The sequence below is a fragment of the Phoenix dactylifera genome, chromosome 14 (assembly GCF_051530095.1).
Source record: "Phoenix dactylifera cultivar Ajwa chromosome 14, Ajwa_hap1_PhDact_Kaust_v1.1, whole genome shotgun sequence".
Classification (NCBI taxonomy): domain Eukaryota; kingdom Viridiplantae; phylum Streptophyta; class Magnoliopsida; order Arecales; family Arecaceae; genus Phoenix; species Phoenix dactylifera.
The window spans coordinates 13,295,553-13,306,098 of record NC_143203.1 but is presented as its reverse complement, the minus strand read 5'-3'; the positions used below and the strand labels follow the sequence as shown (position 1 = coordinate 13,306,098).

Here is a 10,546-nt window from a genome sequence, read left to right as displayed (position 1 = left end):
CAAAATATCGCTAATATTAGTAGTTTCCAAGAATTGGTCGGAAAAGACCTATTTGCTGATTCAAAATCATCTTATCTGCAGGATTTCGAGAGCTGTGGATGTTTACTTTAATACCTCATGGGTTTTATCTGTAATATTCCAGTTTACTCGAATTTTTACAACGACGGCTTTCACACTATTGTCTTTCTTAAGGTCAATATACATTTTTTTTTCATCATTTTTTTTTTGTTGTTTTTTTTTGTTTTTTTGTTTTTGTTTTTTTTTTTCATTAAAGAGAAATGATAGTATATATATTGTGCACTTTTACTCCTGTGATGATTCCTCCATGTAGCGAGCAATTAGTCGACAATTCTCATACCAGTTGGCATGAGGTGTCGGGCATCAAGACTCCCCTACGGACCTATGCTCGGGTTCCTCATCACAAGCCCGCTGACCTTTGACAATAGGTAGCCCTTTTCGATGTACCTGACTAAATCCACCATTTTTTTTTTTTTTTGGATCAGAAAAAGATGGTTCATCAGGATTCGAGGTTGCTACCATATTCTCAACACAATGTCGAACCTATACCTTAGAAAATGCATGCCAGATGTGTTGTGAAATTCAAAGCACTAATTAGCTTACAACTCACTAAAAGGAACTTAATAAAAAGAACTCACTTTGCACTACTTCCAACTAGTCATTGGGCTCTTAGATTTTATATACCTTGTGTGTTGTATATTTTTTTTATTTTAACTAAAAACTTTTTTTTTTTTTATAAAATTCCAATGCTTAAAAATACCCCCAAACCTACATCTAACATTGTCCTCAATGTTAAAGAAAATTTAAAGCAGTAAGAGGACAGAGGAGAGGTTACCTGATATGGGTGGGTAAATTGAAAATTGGGGCAAAATCCCCCAAACCTGTATGTTAGTAATCTTTTTTTTTTATTTTTTTTTTATAGAAGATATTTATATGTTGGGTTGCCTCCCAAGAGCGCTAAGTTTTATGTCTTCAGCCAGACAAAATGTAAATCTCCCTTTTTTTTTTCAACCATTATCTAAGAATGGTTTTGGAAGAGTCCAAGGAAGAACAGTTGGCTGGTGACGATCTATGCTTATAAGGGGAACAGAACTAGGAGGTGCATGCTCGACCACTTCCTCGGAATGGGCAAGGTAAGCCTCTAAAGGGTCCTTATTATAGGTTTGTAAGAAAGTCTCCTGAACCAGACTTTCAATCATGTCAACTTCATTGATTTCTTTGTCGTCTGGTGGTTGTTTACTTATGTTGAAGACATTAAGCTCGACTTTCATGTTGCCAAAAGATAACTTCAGCATCCCATTTCGACAATTGATCACAGCATTTGCTGTGGCTAAGAAGGGTCTACCTAAAATTATAGGTGTGTGATTGTCTGGATGTATTACAGGTTCGGTCTCAAGGATAACGAAGTCCACAGGATAGTAAAACTCGTTTACCTTTACTATTACATCCTCTACAATCCCCTTGGGATACTTCACTGTCCTATCTGCTAAGGAAAGGGTAATATTTGTAGGCTTTAATTCCCCCAAACCTAATTTTTGGTACACATAGTAGGGAAGTAGGTTTACACTGGCTCCTAAATCTAATAGAGCTCTTTGGATGATCGTCTCTCCTATTTTTATTTCAATAGTTGGGCAACCAGGGTCTTTGAATTTCGGGGCAATCTGTTGTTGAATGAGAGATGAGGCTTGTGCAGCCATAACAGCTTGCCTAGGAATACTGGTTTTTCTTTTGACCGTGGTGAGGTCTTTCAAGAATTTTGTATAGGAGGGAATTTGTCTTATGGCATCGAGAAAAGGTATATTTATTTGAACAGTTTTAAAGACTTCCATGATTTCATCAAAGTTAGATTGTTTCTTGGAGTCCTGAAGTCTACTGGGAAAGGGAACCTTGGGTTTGTATATTTCTATGGGTTCTTCCCTTTTTTCCGGTTTGTCCTGTTCTTGACCCCTCTTCTGAATAGGGTTCTTATCGGATTCAGTTTTATTTTCTTTTTCATGTTCAGGAAGTTGGAATTTATTGTCCACTTGCTTGCCAGACCTTAAAGTGGTAATTGTCTGGACTTCATAGGTCGGATTTCCATTAGAATTGATTTGATACTGACCTATCTGACCTTGATTTTGTTGTCTACTAGGGTTAGGCACTGGTTGACTAGGTAGTTCACCTTTCTTCCTATCCCCTAAAGAGTTAGCTATTTGGCTCAGACTAACCTCAAGTTTTGCAATTGCTTGCGCATGGAATTGGTTAGTCTGGGCTTGGGCTGTATTGGTCTGTTGTTGTTGCTTGATAAAATCTTGTTGTTGTTTCATCATATTAGCCATCATGGTTTCTAATTGTGAAGGTTGCTGTGGGATAGGGGCATTATAAGGCGGTACAGATGGAACCAAAGATTGGTTCATTTGTGGTGGACCTATCCTGGGGAAGTTGTTCTGAAAACCTGGTGGACCACCTTGATGCTGAATAGGTTCACTTTGCTTGTATGAGAAATTTGGGTGGAACCTATTATCAGGGTGATAAACTGGGCTGAACGAGTTGGGAGTGGGCTTCTTAAAGGCACTATATGAATTTAGAGCATTTGCTTGCTCGGCCTTTATGGTGGGCAGATTAGGGCAGCACTCCACTAGATGCTCCGGACTGTTACACAAGACACACAAACTATATGACTCGTGTTCCACTTTCATGATGGGATTTGACTCTTTGTATGAACTCGAACTAGTGGAAACAGTAAAAGCATCAAACTTTTTACTTAAATTGTTCATCCCATTCACTAGGTTGGACATAACATTTTTGAGTTCTGGGTCTGTTTTCATTTCATAATTACCTGGTTTTCTAGACCCGAACTCATCTCTATTTACTTCCTCACCATAGCTACTCCAATTTTGGGCGTTCTCGGCTAAGTCAACAAGAAATTCATAGGCTTGATCCGGGGTTTGGTTCATGAACCTACCCTTGTGCATGGACTCAATCATATTTCTATGTGCCGGAGTTAGTCCTTTATAAAAGAAGTGGACCAGATCAGCCTTATCAAGCCCATGGTGTGGGCATTTGACCAACAAGTCATGGAATCGTTCCCAAGTTTGAAAGAATTCTTCTTCAGATTTTCCTCTAAAAGTTCTGATGGCATCCTTAATTTTTTCAGTTTTTACCATGGGATAGAACTTAGCCATGAACTTCTGTTGCCCAGATAGACAACCCAAGAGGGGGGGGTGAATTGGGTTTTTAATATAATTTGACTAATTAAAACTTTGTGGATGATTAATTAAAAACTATAGCAAGTTATTTAATTAAAGCCTAGTGCTGTGAGTAATGTGCGGGGAAGGAGATGAGAGACAATGCACTACAAACACAAAGTTTTATAGTGGTTCGGAGCTAACCCTTGCTCCTACGTCCACTCCCCAAGTCTCACTTGGGAATTTCACTATAACCCCCTTGGATTACAGCCGGTTGTTTTGCAAGCTCACAACCAAACTTGTTGTTTTACGAGCTCACAACGAACTCGGTCGGTTTTCCCAGGCTCACCGACTAGAACCAACCCCGATTGTTTTTCCGGGCTCACAATCAAACCCTTACACACGTTGGTTTTAACTTGGCTCACCAACCAACCTTAAACCCCTTGATTCAATCCTCCGATTGAATCAAGTAAATACAAGAGATAGAAGAAAACAGAAAATAGCTTCTCAAAAAGCAGATTTAAGACAATATAATCGTAAGGGAGTTAGAAGCCCTCAAACGCTTTTAAGCTGGTGAAGAGGTATGGCTTCTGGAACTCCGGTCTCCTCTTGAAAGAGTGGTCGACTTGAATGCAGGAGGAGGAAGCTTTGATTGTTGGGAAGAAGTTGTTGGAGCAGTAAATGCAGATCTCCCCTTTTTCGTTTAAGAGCACTTGGAGAGCTTGAAAACTTGAATGCTTGGAGTGGAATATCTGTTCACTACCTTGCTACAGTCCTCTGTGGCTATTTATGCCAACCCCAACGGAAACTAGCCGTTACTCTGCTTTTTCTGGCCGTTCTGCACACTCTGCGCAGCCTGACAATATGACCGTTGGTGGGTTGGAGTCGACTCGCGCGATCAGGAGTCGACTCGGCTGTAGCAGGAGTCGACTCACGCTTTTCCGGAGTCGACTCGACAACTGTTCCAAATTTGAATTAAAGTTGCCGTCTTGACTGGGAGTCGACTCGTCTTGACCTGGAGTCGACTCGCCAACTTCTGGAGTTGACCTGGCAATTTTTGGAGTCGGCTCATCCACTGAAGTCCGTGGATCTAAATTTGAATTTTGTCCACTCGAGTCGACTCGACTGTCCTGGGAGTCGACTCGAAACTCAGAGCCCGAACTCTCGATTCTCTGTCGTTTGACTCATCCAGTCTTGGAGTCGACTCGAACCTCCTTGGAGTCGACTCGGCTCTCAGTTTCCGAAAGTTGGTCTTCTGCCTTTTGACGTGAAGCTTGTCTTGGAGTCGACTCGAGCTGTCTGTGAGTCGACTCGAATCTCAGAGGCAGTAACATGGTCTTCTGTCTGTTGATGGTCGCTCAGTCTCGGAGTCGACTCGTGTACTGCGGGAGTCGACTCGAATCTCAGAGTCCGAAAATCGTTCTCTGACTTTTTTCTTGTGTTCCTCTGAGAGTCGACTCTTACCTTCTTTGGAGTCGACCTGCCAACCATCGGAGTCGACTCGCGTTCCACTGGAGTCGACTCGAATCTCAGACCCGAAAACTGCTCTCTGACTTTTCTTTGTGTACCTCTTGGAGTCGACTCTTACTACCTGGAGTCGACTCGTTGAACATTGGAGTCGACTCGCGCACTTCAGGAGTCGACTCGTTGACAGGTTCTGAGATGAGGCTTTCTGTTCTTCTTTCTGTTCTCAGTCGGAGTCGACTCGTACTAGTCTGGAGTCGACTCGAGTCTCAGACATTGGTTCATGCAGACTTCTTAACTTATCCAAAATACTATGAACCAAGTCTAGAAACACTTGGACAGGTTTTTCACTGAAACACTCAATTGAATTCATTAGTAATCACAAGATATACTCAAATGCTTTGAGCTCATCAAAATCAAATGGGGTTTTAATCAATCACTCCACAACTTCCTAGACAGCTGTTCCCATGATGTGATGGAATTTGAAGCAAGGGAATACAGCCATGCAGCAGCACGATCTTCTAAAGTCATGGGAAACAATTTTAATTTAATACCCTCTTCATCTAAGTTTTGATTTCTAAATGTTTGACAGATTGTCAAAAACTTGTTTAGATGAATATAGGGTTGTTCACTCTCGAACCCATGAAACTTGGGTAACATGTTTATTGTTGCAGCCCGAATCTCGAATTGGGCTGCATTATTAATTGGTAATACTATGCAAGTAGGGGGACTAGCGGATGCGGGTGCAAACAATTCATTTAGGGTTCTAATGTGTTCACCCATTGTAGAGATCGACGGTTGGTTTACAGTTCGCAGGTTGTGATGAAAAGTTCTTTCAATCTCAGGATCAAATGGGGTTAACTTATCCCTTAATGACCTTCTACCATGCATACATTTTCCACAACTTAATTAGATTCGACTCCTACAATGAACGAAATCCTAAGAGAAGAGAAGTGCTAGACACAGATGACCACAACTAACACCACACAACAATTTGACCCTATTAGTCTTAGAACTAAGTGAGGTTTAGCAGCTTCTTAAATCTAGTTGCACAGAGATTTATCAGGTTAAAAAGTTCCTGAAATTCTCTCTAGATTAGACAGCTCCTAATCTCCCTTTCAGATTAAGCTTGAGCTTACCAGTTAAGTGATCCAGTAACCAGTGACCAGGAAAGTCCCGGGGTGTGCAGTGGTGCCAGAAGGGATACACCGATACCACAATACCCGTAACAGTTCTCACTGTTGTAAAACTTTCCTAGACATCACCAATTACTAAATCCTCACTGGAGTGGCTTTCAGCCGCTTCTTTCCAAGAGCCTAATTGAGCTCGAAAACCCTAAGGCCAACGTCTAATTTGATTTTAATTTAATTTGGCTTAGGATAAGTATGCAAGGTGGTGATTTTTGGGCTAAGGACAGGTAATGACTTTCCGACCTTATCTTTTAATTGGTTTTGCCCTTAATTACTTCATGCAAATGCTTAATACTAAATGCAGCAAATAATCAATATTTTTTAAAGTTTATGCAATGTCATTAGGTTGTATTGATTAAATGAGCAAGCAATTTTTTTTTATTTATTTATTTTTTTTTATTTTTAATTTTAATTTTATGTTTTTTTTTTAATTTTTAATATAGGAATAACTTGAATGTAAACTAAAACTAATCCTTATGCGTCAGTCAATCTCCGAATGCCCGTTGAATAAGCTCTGGAGATTACTCCGTGAGGAGCCCCAATAGAGGTATGATCACCTCGGGGGATTGCACCCTATCAATTACTAGCAAAAATAATATTTTTTGAATTTTTTTTAATTTAATTAACTTTTTTTTAACTTTTTTTTTTAAATTTCAAATTTCGAATCACAGAATTCAAATTTTGAATTTAAATTTTTGAATTTTTGAATTTTTTGAATTTTTGAATTTTTTTTTAAAATTTTTTTCAAAATTTTTTTTTACTTTTTTTTTAGAAAACTTTAATTTCGAATTTCAAATTTCAGAATTTAATAACTACGAAATTACTAACTAAAAATAATCAAAATAAGAAAAATTAATAAAAATAAAAACTTACTACCGGAGTGCGTTCACTCCGGGCATCCAAAATCCAATTTGATCTTCGTGATCGTTCTTGCTTCTCGATTTGCCTCCCCGGCAACGGCGCCAAAATTCTGTTCGTCCGATTCCTGTCTACCTAAAAATATGCTAGACAGATCGTTGTTAGAGCCGACGAACAAAAGTTAATTTAAATTCTACTCTTACCTTCCTTACTCGAAGAATAGCGGTTGTAAGAGGTCGATCCACAGGGAGGCGATTGGAGTTGCTTAAAAATTAGAACGTTCACTCGGATTCGAAATAGACTTTTGAACGATGGAAGAAAAACATTATTTTGAGGATGTTGATGGATTCTCTAGTCTACCGGAGAATGTTTTTTTATTGAAATTAACTAAAAGACAGGTATTTAAATTCAAAAAGCATTTATTTAATTAATCAAAGAAGAGTTTTGGCATAAATTAAAATGGATAAAATAAGAAGATTGAAGCGAACACAAATTGCATGAAGGAAGATTTAATTGTATTGCATAACAAAGAAGAAAGATTACAGAATTTGGAGAACGGAAATTAAAAATAATAGAAATTAAAAACTTTAGCATAAATAGATCTCTCTATTAAACTAAAACTAAAAATCCCAAGACAACATGCTCTCAAAATAAAACTCTTACTAAAAACATTGCTCTCAATCAAAATAAAAATAAATAAATAAGAACAACATGATACCCAAAACAGAACGATTAAACACCAATTAAAAATATAACCTTAAAAAAAAAAAAAAAACTAAAACAAATAAAAAAAACAAAGGAAATGTAATGCTCTGTTTTCAAATCTGAAAACAGAGCACTCAACTTCTTCCTCTCGCTCGACTTCTCCCCCCTCCTCTATTCTTTGGAGCCGATCCCCAACCGAGCACACCCCTTTCCCTCTTCCTCCTTCTCCTCTTATAGCCGCGGACGGATGCCTGATGCGGAAGGGAGATGGCAGACGCGGTGAGGACGCGGGGAGGAGTCGATCTTGGCGTGATCCGGGCGCTGTGAGGAGCTGGATGCGGTGATCACGGGCGGAAGCTTCGTGGACGGCTGCTGGGAGGAGCTGGATGCGGTGAGATGGACGGCTGCGAGGCGGAGGAGGAGCAATCTTGGCTGGGGCTTCCTTCTTCGGATGCTGGGATCTTCCGTGATTGCTGGGAGGAGCCGATCACGGTTTGGGGACGTGGACTTCCTTCTTCAGCCACGCGATGCCGCTGGGAGGATGGGCTGGCTACGGAATCGTTGCTGATTTCCGTGGGATCGCAGGAGGGTGCCGAGGGATGCTTGAAGATGGCGGCCTGATGCGGAAGGAAGGATCACGGGCTTGCTGGGAATCCGGCTTAGATCACGGGAGAGGCTGATCTGGATGCTTTGTGCTGTGATTCCGCTGAGGACGGACGGCTGGCTGTGAACGCGTTGATGGCGTGGAGGATTTGGAGACGCCTTGCAGCTGGGCTGGCATGCTGGAAGGTTGCTTCTGGGCTGATCGCGAGAAGAACGGGATCACGGGATGAGATGGATCCGTGGGTGCAGAGGCGTGTCACGGATGCGGTGGATCTTGAACGCGGAAGGAGGGAGGAGCCGGGAGCTTTGTGATGCGTGCGGACGGCTGGGAGGATATGGGAGACATCAAGTTCCATCCGATTAGTCATATAGTATGATATGAAATTTTGCTTGTAGACGGATGGGTCATCTATTCTGGCTGGAGGTCAAGTGCAATTCTTTCAAGTCATGGGTCACCCAGCACCTTATGGCAAATTTAGATTTGCCCGGAATTATTTTCCAAAGGCTCAAAAGAAATGGATCCGATTCGGACCCGAACCCGACTCGGACCCGATTTGAAGTCAAATTTGTAGTCAATGTGCATTTTATCTATAATTTATACTAATCTATGTTAAATTCAAATATAATATTAATCTAGTGAATTTATTATTATCGGTTAACAATAATACTAATTTTAGTAACATGTAGGTCGCACTTTTGTGCTCTCATCAATGGCAAATTCTATGTTTTTTTATGTTATTTTGTTGAGAAATTTGTTGTACTTGGGGTTTCCTCAAGAAAGTGCCATGAAAAATTTTATGGATAACTAATTGGCAATTACTTTGGCTAAGAATCAGATGTTTCATGAGAGAAGCAAGCATACAGACACCTATTATCATTTTAACCAAGAGCATGTGAACAGAGAAAAGAGTGGAATTGGTGCATGATAAATGTCAAGACCAAGTAGTAGATATCTTCACCAGGTTATTGAAGCATGATGTATTTAGAAGATTAAAGAAAATATTGGGCATAAAGAATCTTCAAGTACTAGATTCGAGAGTCGAGTCTTTTAATGTGTATCAAAAGTTTTGTATGGTTTTAGAAATTAATATAACTTGAAACACAAGTCAATGTTTGGCCCTCCAAATAAAATCCAAGAGATGATGGAGATCAAGGTAGGGCTGTTAACGAGCCGAGCCGAGCCCGAGCCTGGGAGAGCTCGACTCGGCTCGTTTCATAGAAGCTCGGGCTCGGGCTCGGTAACGAGCTCTATATTGGGCTCGAGCTCGGGCTTGCTTGGCAAAGCAAAGGCTCGGGCTTGAGCTCGTAAAGCTCGTTTCAATTACGAGCTCCAGAACGAGCCCAAGCTCGGGCTCGTAATCGGGCTCGAGCTCGGGCTCGGGCTCGATAACAGGCTATTTTTCTCTATGTGGTCAGATTTTTATGAATTATAGTGCTGAAATAAGATTTTTCAGTGGGAGACTAGAGCTCGTTTGGGCTCGTGAGCTGCTCGGGCTCGGATGTAAACGAGCCTCATATTGGGCTCGGGCTCGGGCTCATTTGACTAACGAGCCGAGCCCGAGCCGGGCTTTTATCGAGCCGAGCCCGAGCAGCTCGGCTCATTAACAGCCCTAGATCAAAGTAACAAAGTCTAAACAATTGTTGAGGTGAGCTAAGCAACTACACTGGGAACGGCTGTGATTCTTATTATGATTAAAATTAAAATAAAAAAAGGACAATTAGTAAGTGTGACAGAACAAAAAACCGTAAAAAAAACTAAAATCTAAAAATGGATTCGTTTTTTGTCTGCCACCAAGAAGGTGGCTTCTTAGTTCTCTGAGGACAAAAAAAGCAAAAATAATTGAGAAAGAAATTCAAATTCTTGTGTTGTGAGTATGAAGCCTGATTCCTAGAACTTTGGGGATAAGAAAAACAATATTAGTTTTTCACAGAAGGTGGCTTGTTGGATCCTAGAAGACAAATAAAGCAAAAATTTGGACAAAAAAAAATCAAATTCTTGTTTCGTCAGCATGAAGTTGCCATTGTAGAACTTTGAAAAGAAAGAGGGCTTGGAGGTAATCAGGTAAGTGCAGGAGGACATGGAGTTAAAAAAATGCAGTCGATCGCGATGGGACTCGAACCCACAATCTCCCGCTCCGGAGGCGAGCGCCTTATCCATTAGGCCACGCGATCATCCACAAATGCATCAAAGTTCATTAACTCCAATTGAAATCTTATTTCTATCGTTAATTATTAAGAAACAAGATATTGAAGTTTGGATTAGCCTGTCCAAAAACTTAAATATTTTATGGATTGGGTATCAGTATTGCCAAACCCAAACTTGACCGATTAAGAGGTTGGCAATTGGATTGGGTCAGAAAGAGTAGGATTTGGTTGGGTAGAGATTGAGTCCATGTTGGATCAGTCCAGGTTCGAAATAAACTGAGCTTGGATGGGGTCGGATTAGCTAAACTTTAAAAAAAATCTAGGCCTAGATCTACAAATTTGATGGATTTATCTTTTGTTCCGTACCTGACCCATTGGCATAAGTGTTCAGATTGG

The 10,546-nt window shown here is 40.5% G+C and overlaps 1 non-coding gene across 1 annotated transcript; it reads right to left on the bottom strand.

Annotated features, from left to right (window-relative positions):
- Positions 1-10,104: 10,104 nt before the first annotated feature.
- Positions 10,105-10,177, bottom strand: TRNAR-CCG (transfer RNA arginine (anticodon CCG)). The gene has a single exon. It is a non-coding gene; the product is annotated as a tRNA-Arg (tRNA).
- Between the last annotated feature and the right edge of the window lie 369 nt (positions 10,178-10,546).